The sequence below is a fragment of the Homalodisca vitripennis genome, chromosome 7 (genome assembly GCF_021130785.1).
Source record: "Homalodisca vitripennis isolate AUS2020 chromosome 7, UT_GWSS_2.1, whole genome shotgun sequence".
NCBI lineage: Eukaryota > Metazoa > Arthropoda > Insecta > Hemiptera > Cicadellidae > Homalodisca > Homalodisca vitripennis.
The window spans coordinates 141,161,782-141,186,551 of record NC_060213.1 but is presented as its reverse complement, the minus strand read 5'-3'; the positions used below and the strand labels follow the sequence as shown (position 1 = coordinate 141,186,551).

At 34.8% G+C, this 24,770-nt stretch overlaps 1 non-coding gene across 1 annotated transcript; it reads left to right on the top strand.

Moving 5' to 3' along the window:
• Nucleotides 1-17,879: 17,879 nt before the first annotated feature.
• Trnah-gug lies at nt 17,880-17,951 on the top strand. Its single transcript has one exon. It is a non-coding gene; the product is annotated as a tRNA-His (tRNA).
• The last annotated feature ends 6,819 nt before the right edge of the window (nt 17,952-24,770 follow it).

Genomic DNA, 24,770 nt, shown 5'->3' with positions numbered 1-24,770 from the left:
ATATTTTTATGCTCAAAAAATTTATGTATTTTCATTATTGCATCTACAGAAACACTGTTTTTTAAATTATTTTTTCAACTCATAAAAAAACTGTTACAACATTTTAAAAAACATTTTTTTTACAAAACACCAATGGTCCAATATTGATCAAAATACATAAAAAGGTAGCTTGTAGTACTATATTGTTTCACAAAAAAATCATGGATCTATCTTTAACGGTTTTCAAGTAATATCCAATTTTCCTCCTGAAAACAAAGAAAATATAAACTTTCGGATAATCGCAATTAAAGTTAGACAATATATTGATATCTAAATACTGTGTATTTTGGTACAGTTAAATATTTTTATGCAATTATATATTGATTTATAGATAGTAAAGACCATTTATACATCAATATTATGAATATTCATGGGTTATAAAATTTCTCATAGGCTAATTTACTGGTAAGCTACAAATTTATTTAGCCTAGGCCTATTTAAAAAATATGACTTACTCTTAAAACTGTCCTGCACCATATGATGTCCCTTCTCCTTCCAATCTTCTTTCTTCTTCCCTCATTACTGCTAATCTTTTCTTCCTTTTGTAGTCTTGGTATTTAGCATATTTCCTTTTTGTTGCTATGCTAAGCCTCGAGGCGTCAAAAGATTTGGCGATTTTCGCAGTGTTCGTACCAGGACTGGTTCCAAAGCCAGATGTTTGTTGGATATCAGTTACTGTTTTCAGATACCCTGTGTTGTAAGTACAGATGCCTTCACTGAGTCTCATAAGTAGGGTACTTTTAAAAACAAATATAGTTTTTGGGCATTTAGACCATAAAACACCGTGAAGAGCTTCATTTGCGTTTTGAGTTTTCCCATCAACACATCTAGATAGTAATGTTGTAGAACCTAGTCTTTGATAAATTGGCATAATCTTTGCCATCACATCTTGCCTTATTTTATTTTTATGGGATGGCGGGTTTTCTCCTTTCGCAAGGGCTCTCTGGTAGAAACACCATGATTCATCTCCAACTCGACAATTCATGTGCTGTGGTTTATCGTCGGTGGACATGCAGTGATGTAAAGTAGCAAATACTGCTTTTATCATATTTTCAACACTGCCAATGTTGTTTTGAATGGCATTATGGTAGTATGCGGTGAGCTTTGTAATTGTTGTGTCTTTTAGGCTACCAAGAGATTTACCGCCTAATGTGCATCCGGTCTTTTTATTGTCTTGGACAACATACCTCAGAGCCGTACCTAGTCTTTTGGAAACATGATTGACACATTCAATCTTTTCAATTTCCAGGTCACCATAAGGTTTCAGTGAATTCAAGTGGACAAGTGTCTTTGAATCACCATCAGATATTAGAGTTTTATACCGAAACCCATGAGCCAATGAACGGGACCAAATCCTCTCAGCTGCAACGACCTCCATCATAGGAGATGATCCATCGTAGTTTTTTTCACAATTCGGCTTGTGAGAAGCCATCCAAGTTTTTAGTTCTGCAGGCTTTTCTTTTAGTTTGTTTGACATTATGTCACAGCTTCGACAGTATTTTGATAAAACTTCAAAATCAATGACAAGACCTGTGTTCATTTCAATGCAACAGCCAACCCCATATTTACTGGTAAAACCTCTCTTGTGCCAACTGCCATCATAACTCACTGTCAATTCCAAAGGTTGATCAGTACAATACCTCCCAATAAAGTATTAGCTTTACGAACCTCGCAGCGCGCAAGTTCAAGATTTTTTTCAACATTTTGAGTTGCTGATAGAAGTAAGGCTTTCTTGTGGGCATTATAAGATTTATTCTAATTGGATTTCATGTTCATGTACGTCGGAAAAGTTTGAATGCCCCTTAGTCCTTTGCCCATAGAAGAGAAAGCTTGAACCATGCGTCTGTTTACATCAAACGATGGTGTTTTGGCTTTTTGCTGTATTCTAGCCGAAGTATCAAACCGAGAGCTATAGGCACATTCACTGCAATATATTTTAAAAGTAATGGCAAACCCATTTACATTTAGTGTCTCCAAAACTACACTACCAACAGATAAACAATCAGGACAGGGAAATGTGCATATAAATGCTGTTAGCTGATCTTTATCAACTAATAAGTATGTAGTTGCATTTTCATCAACATCAATATTATCATTATAGCTATGATATAGAGCAAATCCAGTTTTTTTCCTGCTTGTTCCTCATCAACACTAGTTTTACCTTGATTTGATGGTAATGTTTCAGAAACAGTTTCTGTGGTTGTTTGGCCTAAAGCTGGGTTTAGGTTAGGTTCCTGTTCATTTGTAGATTTCCACCGTTCCATAATACTCTTCCTATTTTTCTGGCTCATCACAAGCCTTTTCTTACTTTTCCTACCCATTGTAACACAAGTAGATAATGTTTCACTAATAAAGACTATTATAAAAAACCTCTCAAACACATCTGATTACATTGACATCTACTAACTGAAGAACTACTGGTGATCTTCAGCTGACTGACAAAACAGTTTTACCTAGTGTTTTCTAGTCCGCTATTTTCTTCGAATTGTTTTGTTCAAAAGTTTTATTTAAGTGTTTTTTAATTATTGTTTTTTAACTTTTTACCGTGGTTTAGATTGTATTTGTTTGATTAATTCACAAGATTCGTTCACACAAGAAAATTTTGATGTTCAATTCAAATATTGTAAACAAAGGCTTAACCTAAAATGTTTTAAACCTACTCCTACCGCTATGACAGCCAGCCAGGCTTAATGAATTGTTCCCGCTCGGACAAAGTTCGACGTTAGACATTGAATGAAATGCTAACTGTTCCTCTTCCCGATAACAACAACGACTTCGTGAATCCAAAAAAGCGACATATTACTAAAACTGCAAATGCTTTCTCCACCTCCTAAGAAGTACTACCTCGATGTGAGTGAGATTCATTCAAAAAACCGATTCAAGATACTTGAACCAACCCATACCAATGTTGCAGATCCATAGCTACTGTCTTCCTTCCTCACAACAAGGACATGAAATGGAACAAGGATCTCCTGATGATATAAAGAAAAATAAATCACGATCTAAGATCCACCAATATTTTTGCGTGACGTAAATAACCACCAAGAAATAATAAAAGATATTAAGTGTAATGTAATATCAAGTTTCACAACTGAAATCAAAGCTAAATCGATCAAGATAAACCTAACAGAAATAAATGACTACAGGAAACTAACTAACTTTTATGAAACAAATCAAGTAAAGTTTTTTCACGTTTAAAACCTTCCCAGGACAAAAACCTTGAAGTGATCATTCGTAAATGTTCCCTACTCTCTAACTGACGAAGAAATCAATCAAGAGTTATGTGACATGGGTTACCCGACCATTAAAGTTATCAAGATTGTTCAACAAAAAACAAAAGTCCAATGCCACTCTGTTTTGTAAGCTGGAGAATTCGGAAAGTGGTCGCGATATTATGAACCTTGAACAATTGTTTCACGCCATAGTTAAAGTGGAAATTAAAAGGAAGTCAAAAAACATCCCACAGTGTCTGAGATGCCAAGACTTTGGTCACACAAAAAACTTCTGCAAACTGGACCCCTCGCTGTGTGCGGTGCTCGGGATCCCATCTCTATTCAGACTGCCCGTGTCAGTAAAGAAACCAAAAACCAGTGTGTGTTAACTGCGGCGAGGAACATACTTCAAATTACAGGAGGTGTAAATACTACCAGGGCATCAAGCAGAATTGACCGGTCGCAAGAAATCCTCCATAGGGAACGACCAAGAATCTCGTCCACAAGTTACAAACAACGACACGACCCGAAAACTCAACGAACCTAGGGAAAACTCAACCAAAATCATCTCCACCTCGATCTCCGTTGAATATGAACTCCCCCAGCTATGCTGAGGTGGCTCATCCGTCGTACATTCCTTCAACTGCAAACTCCGTAGAGGATCCACAATTCTCTGGAAGCAGGTAACATCTCAGGTCTTGACGAAATAATAAGCAATGTAGTAAAAATACTCATACCCCAGTTGAAAAAGGTTATTCAGCAGGTTATTGCTTCTTTCTTTAAAAATGCCCGTGACTAACAATCAGGGCCCCAACTCTCTTTAAAAAAACTAATTGTTTCTCAATTGGAATGCCAATGGCTTTGAAAGACAAAAAACATCTCTTTACAGATTTCCTAGTAAGACATAATATAGATGTTTAGCATGTGTCACTGAAACTCACTTCCTGCCCAATGATAAATTTAAAATAAGTGGCTATTCTATTTACAGACAGGACCGAGTGGCTCCTCATGCCTCTGGGGGGGTGTCGCAATTTTGATCAAAAGAAACATAAAACACCACGAATTTCTTGCTCCCCAGTTACAAAGTTTAGAAGCTGTTTCCATAAAAAATAATTTTACAAAATGGACTCAACTTTTCATTAGTATCAGCATACTTACCTCCTAACAAACGTTTTGTTGATGAAGATTTTAATAGGATTCTCTATAATAATAGTCCTACTATTTTAATGGGAGATCTAAACAGTAAAAACACTTTATGGGGATGTCGCACTAATAACCCAAAGGGTAATAAATTGAATGACTACTTGATGCGTACAACTATTAATATATCTGCTCCTGTAGAACCAACATTTTATCCGTGGCAGAGAAACCAGCAACCTGACATATTAGATATTGTTTTGTTTAATAATTTCAATGAACCGATAGTACAGCAAACCTTATGCGAGTTAACGTCTGACCACTTACCAGTAATTGTAACTTTTCAATTAAACCCGATTTTACCAATCCTCCATTGAAACTAATAAATGGTAAAAGTTGACTGGGCTGTATTTCATAACGAATTAGAAACTAATATTATCTTGCCGAATTGTTTTACAGTCTTTCGAAGATATTGACAACTGTGTACTACAATTCACTGAGCTGATTAAAAATTCGGTTAAAAAAGCAGTCGCAAAACAATCACAAACCATGTTTTGTCCTAATCGCCCTCCGCAAAGAATTCTTAATTTAATTAAAGAAAAACATGTTTTTAGAGAGACGGTGGCAGAGACACAGGCATCCAGAAGATCGCATGCAGCTTAACAGGCTCACATCAGGAAAATAAAATCAGAATTAGATATTTTCAAAATTAATGACTATCAGAAATATTTTGAGTGAAATTAAACCCAGGCGATAGTTCAATGTGGCTGGCAACCAAAAGAATTCTCAGAACGCCTTCTACGATCCCTCCCCTTCAACAAGGCCAGGAGACGTACCAGAGTGACTCTGAAAAATGTGAGGTTTTTGCGAATTATTTTGAAAATGCTTTTCCCCTAACCCTACTGTTAATTTGCAAACTGAAGATGAAGTCAACAGGTTTTTTAAATAGCACAATCTTATCTGCTGAGCTTCCCACTCAGTATATCTCAACATCTGAAATTAGAAATGTTATCCAATACCTACCGTTGAGGAAAGCTCCTGGGTATGACTTGATAACAAACTTAATATTAAAGGAACTCCCGCCAACAGCCCATCAGCTATTAAAAACTTTATTTAATGCATGCCTACACGTTGGTTACTTTCCTAAATCCTGGAAACATGCTGAAGTTATTGTTATCCACAAGCCCGGTAAGCCCTGTTAGAAATCCCTCTAGTTACAGACCCATCAGCCTACTACCCACTCTGGCAAAAGTATTTGAAAAGCTAATACAGAAGAGGACTATGCAGATTCATTGAAGATGCTCAATGTATTCCTCCCCACCAATTCGGTTTTAGGGCAAAACATTCTACTACGCAGCAACTTGCGAGGTTAACACAAAACAATAGTGCAAGGGTTTGAAAATAAAAGACACTCTGCTGCTTTGTTTCTGGATGTTGCTCAGCGGCCTTTGACAAAGTATGGCACAAAGGCCTTTCTGTATAAGCTATTTCAAACTGGACTTCCAAATTACTTGCAAAACATCATCGAATCATTTTTAGAAAACCGGACTTTTTCAGTAAAAATAAATTCTACTCATTCCACTGTTCGACAGATCCGGGCTGGTGTGCCACAAGGCTCAATTTTAGGACTATCCTGTTTAATATGTTCATGCATGACCTACCCATTCCAGCTCATTCTACGCTTGCTCTTTTCGCTGATGACACTGCCTTGATTTCCCAACATCAAGACATTGACACAGCAGTTTGACATGCTTCAGACTGATACAGACCTACTGTTGGATTGGTTCGTTAATTGGAAAATCGCACTTAAACCCTCTAAAATGTGAAGCGAAAATATTTTCGCTAAGAAAATTCAATCCCTTAAGGAATATAGAAATTCAAGATAACATCATACCATGGAATGAAAATGACAGAACTGTTAAATATTTGGGTGTCTTATTAGACTCTAAACTTACTTAGAAACAGCACATAAATTCAAAATTAAATCAAAGCAAACACAAGATTGGCACAAATGTACCCAATTATCAATTGAAGATCATCTCTTAAACTTAAATGCGCTCTTTTATCTACCAAGGAATATTCAGACCCCTCTTAACTTATGCTTGTCCAGTTTGGGGTCCTTGCCTCCATAAATCAAAAAATGAACAAACTTCAAGTATTCCAAAACAAGTTTTTGAGAATAGCAACAAATTCTCCATGGTTTGTTAGAAACCGACAGATTCATAATGAATTAGAAATTCCGACCATCTGTGACTACATCCGAAAACTAAGTGCTACATTTTCTAGAAACTCTGGACCAATCAACAGGTGCTGTCCATTTTAACATTGGCCAAAGAACTGTCAACAGAAGACTGAAAGCACGTCTTGCTCAAGACATTTTATTATAATTTGAAACTTACATTGTTTGTCAAGTACTAATTTTTATTGTTTATTTTCTGTTAACTGTATTATGTTTATAGGGTGTCTCCATTGGAGCAAACCCACTAATGTTAATATTTCTATGTTCTTCTGTTCTCTATGATTCAAACTTCTGTGTATAATTATTTACTTGTAGTAATTGAACCAGAAATTAAAGCTTTTTGAAAAAAAAAAAAAAAAAAAAAAAAAAGAACTACTGACATCATTTGTTTACACTTTGTTATTATAGGTTATTTTTGAAACAGGTGACTCATAGACCTCAAAGTAAACAAAGCCAAGTATATAATATAATAAAAATGGAATACTATAACAAGATGCAACTGCATAGGAGGAATGGAGTAAACACTGCACTAGCCTACCTTTTGCATCCGCGCGGTGAGGCTTGTAATGCTTTAGAATAACGCCAATTACACATGAAATAAACAAGTATTCGACTTTTTTATTATATTTTTCTTGTTTATAACTAAATTAACATTTTATAAAAAAAAAATTTTTGTAAAAAAATATTTTTTTTACCATTTCAAGGGTGCTGAATCCCCTTAAAGAACGAATTGACTATGGACTTTAAATTTGTCTTGTAATTTAATTTCAGTACAGGCAACGTCATGTTTGACGATAGTCATATCCGTAATGTATAGGATTTGTCTAAACATCCGAAGGGGTATTTCGAGTACAGTTTAATCTGAACAATTCCAATGTTCCATGGTACTTTTACTCAGGCAAGGGATTTGAATCAACGTTGATGAAGCTTATCGTTCAATAGAATAGCAAAAGTTTTCTTCTGTCAAGTGTAAGGTTGTGAAAACTTCATTTCTGTCTGTCTGTGCGCAGGATCTAGAGAGAATGCAATGAGTCATAGACTATACATTTTAGCTGAGTATATACAACTTCAGCTAAGCCTTTAAAATACATATGGTGCTACATACTCCTACATTTTAAGAAGGTAGCATCAATGTAAATAACTGTACTTACATTTGAATTTTAATCTAGGGTTTCAGCTGTAAAAAGTCATGACTAAGGTATATTTTTAAGTAATGACTAGCAGTCGCCCGCGGCTTCGCACGTAATTTCCTCTTGAAAAGTAGTACACTGTATTCACGTATTCTTTTTCTATCACGTTCTAAACATTCCTGAGATAAAATTGATGGTCGTTCCTTCGTGAGCCTCTTGGGCGCATTATGAAGGTATGTACCATATTTCCTGCCTCTATCTTTCGTGGTTTTTGCTTGGTGTTGATACGTTTTTCAGTACAATAAATTTGTAAGGATGAATCTCGGTCTGTTAAAATTAATTTTCTAAGATATTTCCAGTATTATTGTGGAGTTTGCCTTGTGCTCCGGTCAAGAAATATATGAACGAAAACCAATTTCGATAATAAAGCGTCTTCTTTCGGCTCTTTTCAATTACTTTCGATCAAACAAAATTCGATTACCTTATGTGCAAACATGCATGGCTTTGTACAATGAGGTGGTTTTTATAACAGCGTTTAAGAACACTTTTATTGTATTATATAGTTTATTGATCATTGGTCCAAACTAAATTTAAAATTAGGCAATAATTTCTTCTATACAATCTGCATTACACTATTGATCAAGCAGTTTACAATAATAATTTTCTAAATTTTAAATGTAAACCAATGTTTCTGCCTCTTTGATGAACTTCAGCTAAAAAATATTTTAAGTATAACTTAGTTACATAGGAATGGAACGCTTGCCTTAGCAAAAATTTCACGGTTGACAATATGATTTACATAGGTACTAGACAGGTAAAAGCTACCTTCTGTGTCTATGTTCATGGGAAGTGTAAGAGTAAGTTCCACAGACGAGGAGGTCTCCAGGAAACATTGCGCATTCGCTGTTAAACGATGTCGAAACAACAGGCCGTTCTCTTAACCACATACAACGTAAGTATCTGGAGAGTATGTAGCAATTATGTCGGAAAATAGTGCACAAAGTAAAAATGACTAAAACTAATAACTTTTTGTAAAAAGTAGCGCCACATCTTAAAACTTTCAATCATAAATAAGGAAATATGTTCGGTAAGTAGGTAAACGCAGAATATGGGTAGCGTCTTTACTGGACTGAAACTTTTAACGGTTTCCGGTCAATTTTCAATATTTAATGTATTTCTTAAAGGTGATTTTTATTTTTAATTACAATTAACAAAGCACGTATAAGGACATCATTTGTGTTACAGTGTTGTTAAAGTGAACAAGGAATTTATGAAATGGAATTGTGACATTGATTGACAATGATTGTGACAAAATTTATATTAGAAAAACAAAAAGAACAAACACGATTTAAAGAGCATTTATCACACACAGAAGAGTTGAAAAATCTGCTGTAGCTAAGCATTGCATTGAATCAGGACACAGAACATCAATTATCAATCTAAAATAATAAAAGAAGTAACAAAACCAATGAATTTAAATGCTTTGGAAACACTACACATGAACATAAATAAAGAAAATTTCATAAACAATGAAAATGGCCTTATTTAAAATTCCGGATTTTTAATTTTAATAAAAATAATGTAAATATTTATTTGTGGAGTCACCTGATAATGAAACCTTTGGTTTCGAAAGGCCTCGTCCAACACAATTTGGAAAATTATGGTATTATTTATATTTATTAGTTAGTTAGTTATATTATATATAGTATTATTATATATTATTATTATTTATTATTATTAGTTATTATTATATATAGTATATATATTATATATAGTAGTTAGTTATATTTATTAGTTTAAATTATTAATAAGAATATAAATTAATAGTTATAATTTGATTTTTCAGAAAACCCTGAGCTAAAGGGCTTCGCTTACGCTCAGTCAATAAGAAATAGTTACAAAATAAAACAATGTATACATCTTTAGAAACTTTTTCATAAATCTCAAATACAAGTAGTGTTTTCTTCATTTTTTCATTACAAATCTACTACTCCGTTAAAATTAACTGCAATATTCTCTATAATGAAGAAAATTACCAGAATTTCAACTTACAGGATTAGCGTTAGAAGGAGTTATCGAGCTGAAGATGATCTGAAGTGTCTCAGTACATAGGTCGCAACATCTCAAGCTCCTGGCGCTGGAAAATTGATTGACGTAGTGGGTTTGATCATTTGATCGTCTACTGACACGTAAACAAGGGCAATCTGCTTCATGTCTACGTGATTCTGCTCGTGTATAAGACTGCATGATCTGCATCGACTATCACATGAAGATGATGTGAAGTGTATCAGTACATAGGTCGCTACATCTCAAGCTCCTGGCGCTGGAAAATTGATTGACGTAGTGGGTTTGATCATTTGATCGTCTACAGACACGTAAACAAGGGCAATCAGCTTCATGTCTACGTGATTCTGCTCGTGTATAAGACTGCATGATCTGCATCGACTATCACTTGAAGATGATGTGAAGTGTATCAGTACATAGGTCGCCACATCTCAAGCTCCTGGCGCTGGAAAATTGATTGACGTAGTGGGTTTGATCATTTGATCGTCTACAGACACGTAAACAAGGGCAATCAGCTTCATGTCTACGTGATTCTGCTCGTGTATAAGACTGCATGATCTGCATCGACTATCACATGAAGATGATGTGAAGTGTATCAGTACATAGGTCGCTACATCTCAAGCTCCTGGCGCTGGAAAATTGATTGACGTAGTGGGTTTGATCATTTGATCGTCTACAGACACGTAAACAAGGGCAATCAGCTTCATGTCTACGTGATTCTGCTCGTGTATAAGACTGCATGATCTGCATCGACTATCACATGAAGATGATGTGAAGTGTATCAGTACATAGGTCGCCACATCTCAAGCTCCTGGCGCTGGAAAATTGATTGACGTAGTGGGTTTGATCATTTGATCGTCTACTGACACGTAAACAAGGGCAATCTGCTTCATGTCTACGTGATTCTGCTCGTATATAAGACTGCATGATCTGCATCGACTATCACATGAAGATGATGTGAAGTGTATCAGTACATAGGTCGCTACATCTCAAGCTCCTGGCGCTGGAAAATTGATTGACGTAGTGGGTTTGATCATTTGATCGTCACTGACACGTAAACAAGGGCAATCAGCTTCATGTCTACGTGATTCTGCTCGTGTATAAGACTGCATGATCTGCATCGACTATCACATGAAGATGATGTGAAGTGTATCAGTACATAGGTCGCTACATCTCAAGCTCCTGGCGCTGGAAAATTGATTGACGTAGTGGGTTTGATCATTTGATCGTCTACTGACACGTAAACAAGGGCAATCAGCTTCATGTCTAAGTGATTCTGCTCGTGTATAAGACTGCAAGATCTGCATCGACTATCACATGAAGATGATGTGAAGTGTATCAGTACATAGGTCGCTACATCTCAAGCTCCTGGCGCTGGAAAATTGATTGACGTAGTGGGTTTGATCATTTGATCGTCTACTGACACGTAAACAAGGGCATTCAGCTTCATGTCTATGTGATTCTGCTCGTGTATAAGACTGTGATCTGCATCGACTATCACATGAAGATGATGTGAAGTGTATCAGTACATAGGTCGCCACATCTCAAGCTCCTGGCGCTGGAAAATTGATTGACGTAGTGGGTTTGATCATTTGATCGTCTACTGACACGTAAACAAGGGCAATCAACTTCATGTCTAGGTGATTCTGCTCGTGTATAAGACTACATGATCTGTATCGACTATCACATGAAGATTATATATTAGAAGATTGTCTCTATTATTGAGACAAATAATAGATTTCATAAGAAAAATACGTGTACAATGTGTAGATGTGAAATGAGAATCTCACTATTTTGATTTACCCGTTCGTGACTACTAAAGGGCTTTCAAGGATAGCAATAAAGACACATTTACAGACATCATACATGATCATAATAATAAACAATATGATGCAATACATTTCATACAATTTAATAAACAGTGGAAGCGATGCTGTTGAATCGCTTCCACTGTTTATTAAATTATATGACATTTTTATGTTTATTTTGTTCTTATAGCCCTATTTATATTTTTGTAATTTCCTGAAGAAGGCTTAAGCCGAAATATAGAAAGTGTTTAATTTAAACATATGAAGATTTCTTATTGAAGATTAATATGTATATAAAATATATATATATATATATTTTTATGATATATATTTTGATATATAATATTTTATCATATATATATTATATATATATAACATACACACACACACACACACACACACACACACACACACACACACACATATACATATACTCATACATACATATACAATCTTAGCGAATTCCTTAACTGTGTATCAAGTTTATAGTAAGTCAAGATTTTAACTGCACTGTAAAAAGATTAAATAGTAGATGTACTTATTTTTCTTGTACTAAATAGTGTATCACATAAAACAGGAAGAGAAAGCTGTGTAATTAACAATAAAGAAATGTGGACCAATTTAAATTTTAATAATAGTCCAATGCTTATCTCCCGTTTTATATTTATTAAAAAATATTAAATAGTTTTAATATCAATATTATGTAAAACACTAATAATATAAATGTACTGTTGTAATTAACCTTGTATAATATCAAAAGTAACGTCAACGCATTGTTGGGAAGGCCGAAAGGGGATCGTCTAAAGTTCGAAATTCAATTAGGAGGCTGATTTGGGAAATGGCTGAGTAAGTATTTTTACTATCTTGTTCGACTGGCATTAGAAAGGGTACTACGATAGTTAATAAGAAATAGGCACCGGATATTAGTGATTCGCAACAGTCGGGCCGTGTCGGAAAGTAATGGCCGACAATCAACTCTCGATCTATGAGGCGTGAAGTACGCTCGTGGTCTACCGGGTACACCGGAATCTACTCTTAGCTGTGTCTAAGTTAGCAGGGGAATATTTTAGACGAAAAGAGGAAACCCTAAATTTAATGTTATAATAGACAACTGCGGGATAACTAAAAAAATATGACACTTTGAACAGGTATAGCATATTTTCACAGGCATCACCGAGTCATAATATGAAATATTGAAATAATGACATAAAACTATTACGTTTTGGATGTGCGAAGCGAAGGTCACTTGGTACACAAAATTAAGTAATATCACTATCTCAGTTGAGGATCACTATAATTCACATTGTTATTGGAGTAGTCGATTGTAAATGTGACATTTCATTTCACAGCCACAGTCTAACACTTCTGCGAATCCCAAAGGTGACGTATTGTATTGTGAGGTTTATCTTTTTTGTCCAGGATCCGAAAACCAATTTGCATTATATAAGTACACAATCCGATTTTCTTGAAACCCATTAAGGGTATTTTTGTAAGAGAGGAAAACGATTGTTACCCACGCTGGTTTTGTGATAGGAGGTATGAATCCTTAAAAATTAAACAAAAATTACAAAACACACGATTGCTTTATTCATTTATCAAAAACTGCAGATATCAGATATGATATGAAATTTAGGGATACTGGGGTGGAAGGGAGGATCAATAGGTTTGGTCTACTGTGGTGGATGACTACTTGAGTGGGTGGAAATCCCATATTGCTGTATGACTGGACAGAGGGTGCCCTGTGCCCGCCCGCTTTGTCTGGAGAGGCTGGAGCAAACTTGGCCTTCCTATCTTCAAAGGTGACATGACTCAGACATAGCTCGATATCCTTCCTCATGTGATCTCAACAGGAAGTGGCCCCTACCTTCAACCTTACCCATCTTGAATATCCTGTCACTCTGGAAACAAGGACACAAAGGTCACTTTAAGCCTAACATCAATAAGAGGTCCTTCTTGTCCTAAGTGAACAAAAAAGGCTTTGTGTGCAAATAATAGGAGAACATTGAACTAAACCTAAAATTAAAAAGCGTGTGTTGTATGCTCGAATCATTTAAAAATGTGTAACATAAAGCATGCAATATGTACGAAATTCTTTCAAATAATTAAACTAATTATACGTCCTAGTTTTGTGTTCGAATATGTAAAATATGGAGGACTCTTTCGTTATCATATATATAATTTTTTTTTTGGAAATTATGTAAATTCATTGATTGTCTTACTTATTTCCTGCTGTGGTCATCATTGGTGACCCAGGTGGTATTTGGCCTTACCGACACCGTCTTCAGATATCTCTAGTTGTACAGTAGATAAATTATTCATACGGGTTGAAAATTTGTTCAGAAGATTGTGAGGGCTATATATATATATATATATATATATATATATATATATATATATATATATATATATATATATAATATAATTTTCAATTCAAGTCAAATAAAGCTTGTTATTTCTAATAAAGTAATTTTTTATGTACTTGGTAACAAAAACCTCTTCCAAAAATAGTGGCCTAATATAAAATATAATAAAGGTTGAAATATTACTTAACTCCTGTCAAATAAAACATAATCAACGTTTAAGTACAAATTTATTACTTTTATTCAGATTTCACGACAAACCAAAATGCAGAAAATCTAATGTAAACTGTCCTTTCAGAGTCCGTACCGAGACCTTTTCAGAAAATGAGTACGTTTGGTGTGATAATCGGCATAAAACATGCGTTTTTATTGTAACATCTGTGTCTCAACTAAATATAGGAGCCCTGACAGAAATTGCGTAGAAAATAGAAACATTTATAAAATGTACGGGCAGAACTAAAAGAGAGGGTCTATTTTTGAAGTGGTTGGTAAAATATTTCAAAGGTATTAGTTGTAAATTAGTTGTTTAGGGGAAGAGAGTTCAAACATTATATTCTATAAAGTATGTGAAAAAATCACTTAGAAATACGAACAGCCTATTCTTATAGAAAGATTCTACATTTTGCACTAAAACTAAACTACGAGTAAATTTAAATTTACTTTTGATACTGAATTTCACACACCAATATACTAAAAAATACCATGATCAAGATAATTAACAGTTTATTACATGTAAAATTCCACGTAGATTATAAATTCAAACTATGTTGATATAACATTACTTGCTGTAACATAGTTATGTTAATCGTAACTTAGAATTTGTTACAGATTTAATTTAACAAGCGTATGAATATTTTATTTCTTTAATAATCTGAAGACTGAAATATAGGCTTAATAAAATAAATAAATAAAAATATGACGTTTAATCATTAAATAGTAATATCAGTAGTCAAATAATCTGTAATAAATAAGGTAGGAGTACAACACACCGCGTTTAGAGCAATTTCGCTGAGGGTTTTTTATAACCCATTTTATTCTTGAGATGTAGTGTGGATAGATATACAGAAATACAGAAAAGTAAATTTTAAAAACGTGAGCTAGCTAAAGATAAATTGTATATTATGTATAGATTATTGTAACCCATTTACTCATTACTGGTTAGTATCATTTGTCTCCGTTGTGTTTGGAACTAAATTGTTGGCAGAATAATAACGTAATTGGCACGCGTAGTAATTTGTTCTCTTGAACTTTGTAGCTGAAGATCTTGCTGTCGAGCATTAACCAAGTACTACTCTGGTTTAGAACTTTTGAGTACAATTCTGAGATCAACTTCTTGTTCAGCTTCGAGTACTTCCAATATTCCTGTTCTATATTTGTAGTACTCTACCCTTACTTGTTGCGATTACAGCTGCAAATGTCGAGCCAAGAAGCTGACGCCACGTGGAAGGGAAGTTATTTTTAATGTTTGATTAATTTATTAAGTTCGTAGGTAAAATTCCATAGAACATTGAAACCATTAGACCCACCCCCAAGATGTAATTTAAGTTCATTACTACTCTATTTTAGCAACGAGACATATTATTTTAATTTTACATCTAGAAGTGGTGCTTTTAGGTTCTATTTGCCACAATTAAACTTATAAGTAAACTTTGCAAATCGATTATTTATTACTATGACCTCAGAGATCTCCAACCCCTTGTTTTCGTCCATTCGGTTCAAATCTTTTAGAGAGCTTGTCACGTGATACAATAACATGTTTATTCATTATGTTAGGTTTCACAACAGTGTTTAAATAACAAAATTTCAGTAATATAGAGAGGGTACTCTAACGCAATTAATTGTGTGCTGAAATCGAATCTTGTTTACAATTTTATAACATTGACTTCCAATTTATTACTTTTTCTTTTACCTTTATGATAAAATTTTACATTTTGAAACTCAGCTTGTTCACAAATTTATCTATTCTGATATTTTCTCTTTGCCATCACGGTTCCTCAATCAAAAGGTATTTGTTAGCGCTAAACCAAATTCCATGGAGTGACAGGCATATCATGAATAGATCATTGCGTTTCCTGGATATCGTAAGGATAGACAGATACAAAACTTTTAGATAATTACTACATAAAAGAGGCAGTTAACACTATAAAATAAGTCAATAAAAACGAGAGTAAAATATACGAACATAATAAATTAACAGAGTTAAACTTTGTAACAAATATTTAAATGAATATAATAAACATTCTATGTACTAATTTCTGTTTCTGTACAATAAACCATACATTAGTTAACTGCACTGCTTGTGAAGTAAGAGAGATGGATAGGATGTTTAAATTTTCAGCGGTTTAATCTAATTCTCCTAGACTGACGATGTTGTCGGTTCTCAGTCAATCGACCAGAGACAGCAACTACTTGTGTATTCTATCAGTGTAGACTGTTTGTCTGGCTGCTCTTGTATTATTTAAACTGTTGCTCTCCTGATTGTTTTTGGACAAACTGGGAATCTGTCTCTGCCCTGATTGTGACTTGTTTGACTGTTTCGTTTAAAGAAGACTGAAGCTTTCTTTACCTTTCGGCAACTATTCGTAACGATTTATTTATTTGAACTAAAAGTTTATATTCTATTTAATTCAAATAGTGTTTTAACTAATATTGTGTTTAGTCTTGGAGAAAGTTATTAAATGTGTATACGATAATTTATTGATAAATACATGAGTAAAATTTGTACAATTTAGAATAGTGGTCTATTTAAAAAAGAAGGCTTACAACATTGTGTGCTGCAAAATGTAAACAGTTACTTAGCGCCACGGGGATAGCAGGTTTTATTCAGGTATTATATTAAAAATAAAAACTTTTGAATTTATCTACACTTCATTCTATTAGTCTTATTTAAAGTCTTTCCGTTCAGGTTTTCCACCGATAAATGCTAATTTAATAAGTACTTAAAAAGTTATTTTTTTTTAGAATTGTATGTTCTAATTTTAACGCGCTTATAAAAATGACAAAAATATAGAGAGAAATATATGTAAATCAGCAACGACCTCTGGAAATTTGTCTTGTTTTAGTGAACGAGAGAGTTCAGAGAAGCTTTTTGGGTGTTTATTGAGAGTGTTCATTTTAAAACTTCAAACTTGTAATAAAAGACTTATAGCCCAAGTATCAAAATTCTGTAAACGGGAGTGTATAGTACTAATTGGAGGAACAAAAATATAATATTTTCAAAATGAGAGTGCTCACCCCCATCCCTCCGTACGCAAAGTCAACATTTTGAAATGGAAACTAATACCTTGTGACACCTCAAATTGAAGCCCACAAAAATGCTGTATTTTGGTATAAAAAAATAGAAATCGGCCAAGCAGTTTGGTATCAGCCAATAATGTAATTTCTTACACAACAATTATTAGTCTACAAACTACTATACTACTGCTAATAACAACAAAATCACTCACTGAATAATGTTGTAAATCCTTTGTAAACTTCAAATAAAATGTTCAAATTGGTAGCTATTATTTTAAAGCAAAAAAATAACCTATTTTCAAATTCTGACCTAACCTCTCTAAACTTCTCTGGTCAATTTTCTGCGCTCAGCAGTGATCCTGTTTTTCATGTCTAGGACACCAGTGGGATGTTTTTAAAAACTACTGATTTCAAGTGACTCCATAAAAAAGTCACTCAATTGATCCTCTTCTACCGATCCAGTGATCCGGGTAGTGTGCATTGTCGCACAGGAAGAGCATAATGTGGAGGAGCTCCATCTTGTTGAAAATAAATCACATGTATGCGGGGCCCTAGCCATGTTGTGCCGCCGTCCCTTTTCGGCTTGTCAGATGTAATACTTTTCACCGCCGCTACACTTCTAGCCGAACTATTCCGGTCTACAATAAGCCCAGATAGCCGTGATCGTCTAGTGGTTAGGACATTGCGTTGTGGCCGCAATAACCCAGGTTCGAATCCTGGTCACGGCACGGCATATTTTTGTATTTTTATTTTATTTTTGCTTTTAACAGTTAATCTATTATAAAAAGTATATAATATATTAGTACGCATTTTTAAATGAGTAAACTATTTACCAAAATAAAAATTAATTATTAATTATAATCTATGGTATTACCTTTATTACTATGCGAAACGTACCAGTTAAACTGCGAAAATTTAGGCACATATTTTTAAAATAGAATGTACAGAATGATTTTCTTATATAAACTTATAAATAATATAAGAAACAAAATGTTGAAAATAGTATACATCAAATGAAATTGATTAGTATTATTTAATATGTGGCAATCTAAAAATAATACATTTATAATGGGATTTAGCTGTTAAAAGAGATCACATGTTGTTGAAAAGTAGGTGTGAACTATGGTTGTATTGGTAGACTATATTGTTATTTAATGTGCTATGGCCAAACTTGTGCTAAGGCCGTTCATTGAGCAGTTAGGAAGAACAGTTTTCAGGCCAACTGTCATTTCCAACTGGCTTTCTTGGTTTTTGAAATTGGTGATACTCCCCAGATTCAAAAGAATAACATGGTGATAACGTGGTGGAGGGAATTTGGCAGGTTGAATAACCTAAATAAATTCTGTTATTTTTTAAAGACATTGTCAGGCAATTAAAAACAGTAGTTTCACTATCGGTTGTTTAGATCACATTTGTAGTTTAGATCGCCCCCATTACTAATAGTGTACTTACTCTATTTGTAAAGTGCCTCAATAAATCCTCTAAAGATTTACGGAACATTTTGGGATCACCCGATTTTGAATGATATAGACGCCACTAGGATGCTTAATTTATCTACGAAGTTTGCGGACACTTCAAATGGAATTCATAGCAGAGGCGAATAATATCACAGGCTCTTCACTCTAATGAGTTGTGAACAAACACGAGTGAGCCCCCTCTAATACGATTATTTCTACTGTATGCACTGGCACAATGGTATCCAGATGGAAAGGCAAACAGTGCTCCCTCACCCCTAAGCCAGTGTTCCGTGATGCAAACCAATTTAGGATTATTTAAATCGTGTTAAACACTTTCTAAAATTTTTATTTTATTATTTTTTATATTAATAAGGCCTTGAATATTAAGAAAGCATAATTTTAAATTATTCCCGTGCTTATATGTATCATTTCTATTGATCATTTTGAGATTCTATGTACGAGTAATATCCATCATCTCTGGAACAACTGTAGAAGTCACAGTCCTTTAAGGTTTCCTGGTTTCTTCAGCATTTGTCACTGATCTCTAGGGACCTCTGACATTCGGACTAACTTAAACTTTTCAAATTTCCGGGAATTGCCTATGGTAAATCCTATCCGTAACAGTTCCATGACTCTGGATTCACATTGTTTTACATTAAGATCACGATATAAAAATCATTTGTAATGTAAAGAACGAACCGCTGATAACAAAGTTGTAGCTTGAAGTTTCTTTCGAAACATTAACTATGGCGTTAAGTGGTGGGCTTAGTATCTACAAGCACGTATTTGAACACAGATGAGAGAGTTTTAATTAAATAAACACAATAATCTTTATGTTGCGTCATCTTTGGAACAAGAGAACTGTTCAAAAGTTGTACCAATTGGTAAATTTGATAAAGATCTGTGTCTAAATTTCAACTGTTGAGTACACAGAAAACCCAATATGGTTAAACAGAAGAATATGACAGGTGTGCTATTGTCACTAAGATAGTATATTTGTATTGATTTATTTACATACCAAGATATGTACATAAATCAATTGTTTTCATTAATTAGTAATGGGGACTATTTGAGATTGTTTCTACGCGAGTGGATTTTTTTATTTAGAACAGGTTGGTATATAAAAATTCACAATGAAAAGTGGTTTGAACCCAATTGTAAATTTTTATTGACCTCCTCAAGAATCGAAACTCTGAATTTGAAAGACACAGCCTCACTCCCCTACGCTACTCTAAAGATTGCCAAGGACGCAGAGTTCTTAATGGACCTTGGTTTCTCTTCACAGATTAGGAAAATCACCACTGTGGCTTACAGTGGAACAAAAAAGACAAATAGTGGTTGTTGGTGGGAGAACGAGTGAAAAATCGATCAATTCTTTCAAATGTGCGGAATTTTGATAAATAAGGACACTATTATTGATAAAGTCGTCTTTTAATTTCTTTCATATCCTTTTAGTATATATCTTTACCCTTTACCTTCTATTTCTCTTCGTGTTGTTGGCAGTGCAGGAAATTATATATATCACTGTTACAAAGTAAATCACATAATTCGTAAAATTTATTGAATTATATAGTAAAACCTATAAATAGCGTTTCTGTATTTATTTCTTAAAACCCAATTATACATATATTAATCCAGCACAATTTTGGAGGGGAATAAAAGATTACTCAAATTTTTGTTATATGTCACGATTATTGCGATTCAAATACATAAAACGCATTTTATGCTAACAGAGACTCCTCTCATTTGAAGAATATGTCATGTACATGGTTACACTATTAGCCCATTCATATAATCAAATTTTATAATTCATGTAAAACTTTAAATATTAAAGATAATATTATGTGATCAATGTGTAGCAAAATTTGGCTGACACTATATTACAAACACAAAAGTCAAACATCTATGATTGTTTATCAATGACAGCAACGTCATTTTTATAACGTAAAGGTTTTGCATGATTTAAAAGTAAACATTTTGAACCAACTCTACGTAGAGGATTCCACGCTGTAATGCAAGCGAAAACAATCCAGGAATTTCCCTGAGGGTGGGCGTGTCATTCTCTACAGATTTATGGCCTTCTCTTTTCTTCGGTAAGTTAATAAATTTTGTTTTCTGTTGTTATCGTCGCTAAAAAAAATCAGTATAAAGTACTGCTCTCTAGTACTGAAAGCTTTGATAACAGACAAAGTGTTCAGTATTATTATTAGGCTATATATATATATATATATATATATATATATATATATATATATATATATATATATATATATATATATATATTGTCACGCCTCCTGCTCAGCTGGGGCGAAGGGGGTGTACTCAGGAATCAAACGCAGCTCAGATTACAGCAACTTTATTTAAACGACAACACTTCCGAACCCACAGACACCACGCGTCACGACCATCACTAGGCTAAGCCCTACACTAGATCGGCCCTCAGGGAGCTCGGACGTCCGCTCGCGCCGGAGTCCTCTCACGTACACACCGCCTCGGGCGCTCACCTTGCTGACCTCCCCCCTCCAGTACTTCCAGACGGCGGGAACATGGGCCCCGACGTCACACACCCCCAGCCAAATTAAGGGTGGTTGTTGGGGTGGATGCTCTCTAGGAGTTCGTCTTCTTCATTCTTCCAGGCCCTGGCAGCTGGTCCCTTGGTTGTGTTCAGCTGGGCGGCTGGGTCACGTGCACAAGTTACCATGGCGTCTACCCTCACGTTTCGCCGCGAATCGCTAACAGTGTGGCTAGCGGTCAGGGTTCTCCAACAGTCAATAATTGTCTTTAGATGTGGAGGAAACACATGGGGAACAACGACACTGCGGCAGCCACTTCTCAGGGACAGTCATTTACACTGGCACATAAAGTCTCTGGCGTTGGGACGGCTCGATCACACATAAAGTCTCTGGCGTTGGGACGGCCGATCACGAGCCTCAGTCGTTCGCTCCCATCGGTACCGCTTCACTAATACATTTCCAGGGAAAGTTTATTAATTTTAATATTATCCCAGCAACAGGCAATGAATCGTTCCTCACAAAGGTTTGCCTTCTACAAAAGCATGTTGTCCTACGAGAGCCTATCTACCTACTCTAGTTAGCAATGTTTGCTATTGGTGTAATCGCATTTATTTGACAGAAACATTAGTTCATAGAAACTTATTCTTAAATACTCGTGGTGGTGTCCATTCCCTTATATTATACATCTATCCTTACGTGTAGGTATATTCGACATTTTATATTAAAAATACATTAATCAACTTTACATATCTTTATAATTACTTGAAGCGAGAAATTATAATTGTATATGAATAAATGAGTTCATGACACATTCCGGAACCATTCAGCTGTTCTGTGCGAGTCATACAAAACAAAATATATTAATCCTCTATATTGGCCTTTCTTATGATCTAGTACAATGACGATATTACAATTCAAACATGATAATATTATTATTAGAACTATTTACCAAATTACTAACTAGTACATTAATCCTTATTATCTACCCATACTATAACTTACTATTGCAAAAACATTTTTTTTATAGATAATAACCTTACAAAGTGGATATTATTATAGGGACCCAAACTAAATAACTGTAATTATAAGTCCACGACAAGGCTATTCTAGATATTTGACATCTTCCTACTCATTAACATAGACAAGTGAAACAAACTATAGTAGGACATTATAAGCGTAACCATGTACTACAGGATACAGATATTTTACAGTGCAAGAGGTGGTACAAAGTTTTGTAACTGAAGTTGTGCACAGCGACAGTGTCTACGTGACAAAAGTAGCTGTGGTCAGCAGTAGCCGTCCGGCCTCTCTGGTCACCTGACCTCTCGGGTCACCGGCCTGGCTCTGAGCTACTGGACTTCCCACCGGTGCTCTAAGACTTAGCATGAAATGACTTCGTTTTTCAACAAAGCTCTTATCTCTTAAATTTTATTCTTTACATACTTCTAGCTACCTTTTAACATAACTACCTCAATACCACACAACAATATGTTAATAGCTAACTATATCCGAACAACTTATAAGTTACTTTGTATGCATTGACAAGTTAATACTTGATTATTTTTATTCCCCAAATTACAAACAAATTACAAAAGTAATTACTTAGTTCTTAACATTGGTTAGCATAACCATATACAACATTTGGTTTCGTATACGGTGTTACAATCTTAGAAACTAACTTGTCAACGCTTAATTCATAATTACGTTAATGACAACTGGAAGAACAACATAAATTATTATTAAATGTTTTACATCAGTGTTATAATACAATAGGCAATTATATTTTACTAACAAATTATTATGTCATTTCGACGTACCAATCCTCTTAAACATTAATTCTTAACCTAATCTAGGAATTCTAAAACTATTTCAAGGGTCCCCTGTATTTACAGAATAATTATGAGTTTACAATTCAATTATTATTAGTCAAAATCAACTTCCAACCATTCCACGCTGATATTGGCGTATGTATACGTACCGCTGAAAACAGAACATGTATTTCACCTAGTCAATCATAATAAACAGTTTTGGAATATAAACTCTTATATTAGCTAATACTCATATTCACTCACATTCACTCTGAGTGGCCACTCGGTTTCTTTTTCATTCAAACTTTCACACTCCCCACATTTTCATTCACACACTGGACTTACATGTTTACGAATTCATGATAACAATAATCTCCTGAAATAATATATTTTATACATTTTATTAATCATACACTATAACGTTCACAGTTATACAGTTTACCTCGAAGTTTACCTATGGTTACAACGATTACCTGGTATCCTTTATACCTGATCACGAACTTAGTCCCACCATTCAAGAGAGATTCTCAGCTCCTTTCCATCGACCTCCGTGATAGGTAAGTTCTTTGGCAAGCCATCGTCTCTGACGTCACGTTTGGCGGTCATCGCTATGTCGTCGCCTTTTCGTCTCGATACCTTGGATCTCCAGTTTACCCATAATCCCACGACGTACCGACAACCAATCAGAACCAATATTATTATAATGCCACAAAATAAATCCACAATAAATTGTTCCTGATTCGGGGAGAATATTTCATTTTCTGCTCTCACAAATGCTCCTATACCTAAGCCTACTAGATGGGGATTTCTCACAACAATTATGGTTAGCAAACAAAAATAAATGGAGTGCAGCACGGCTGACAGTGATATATACATGTCCCTCTCCACTGACAAAACCTTAAGCGTCGGGCTCTCTAACTTTCTATGTTCTGAAAAAGATAAATTCCAGTGCGGCAGCTGACTAGGCCATTCGTTGTCTAAGCATTCGTCTAGTGTCTCGAAAGTGCTGGAAACATGATTCATTTTAGAGGTGATTTTCAAAGTTTTTAATTTTGACCACGAAGCTGGAAGTATATGTGCCACAGCTAACTTATCCGCTTCCTGTCTACACGGATAGCTTTCTGAAACCAAAATGTGGGAGTCAGCGATTAAGCTACAATTACACGGCACTCTCACGTGTAGTGCACGCAGGCTCTTACGCTCTGTTATCTTAACTGTAGTGTTTGAAGTGTATCTGCACACAAACTCTAAATGCTCAACAATATGGGTTAGTACATAGGTGAAGTCGTCTATCTGGGTGATAAGTGGCTCGTCACCTAACACACATGAAAATACACATAGTGAGCTCAGCTCTTGTATGGTCGCACCCATAAATGTTTTTCTAGGGCAACGTGAACCGGACACAGCATCACCGGCGTATCTAGGGACATAGCATAGTGGATTAATATTCGGCTGACAGTGCTGCAAGGCTGCTCCCTGTATCACTACCATACTGTCTTCACTGTTAACCAAAAATGACGTTTCCTGCTTAATGGTACAAGTCTGGTTATTCCATGCAAAAGGTATTATTAAAGGGGTATACAATCTCCATTGGGACGTAAGTTTCTTGATTGGAATCTGCAAATTTATTAAGATTGAGTTACCAGAAATTACACAATCAGCTATTTCTAACTTAAGGTATTTAGACACTTCCTCCACTGGTATCGCTAGGTCATAGCTGTCCGCTTTTAATGCAACTGTTAATTTTGTTAAATCCTCTCTTAGCTTAT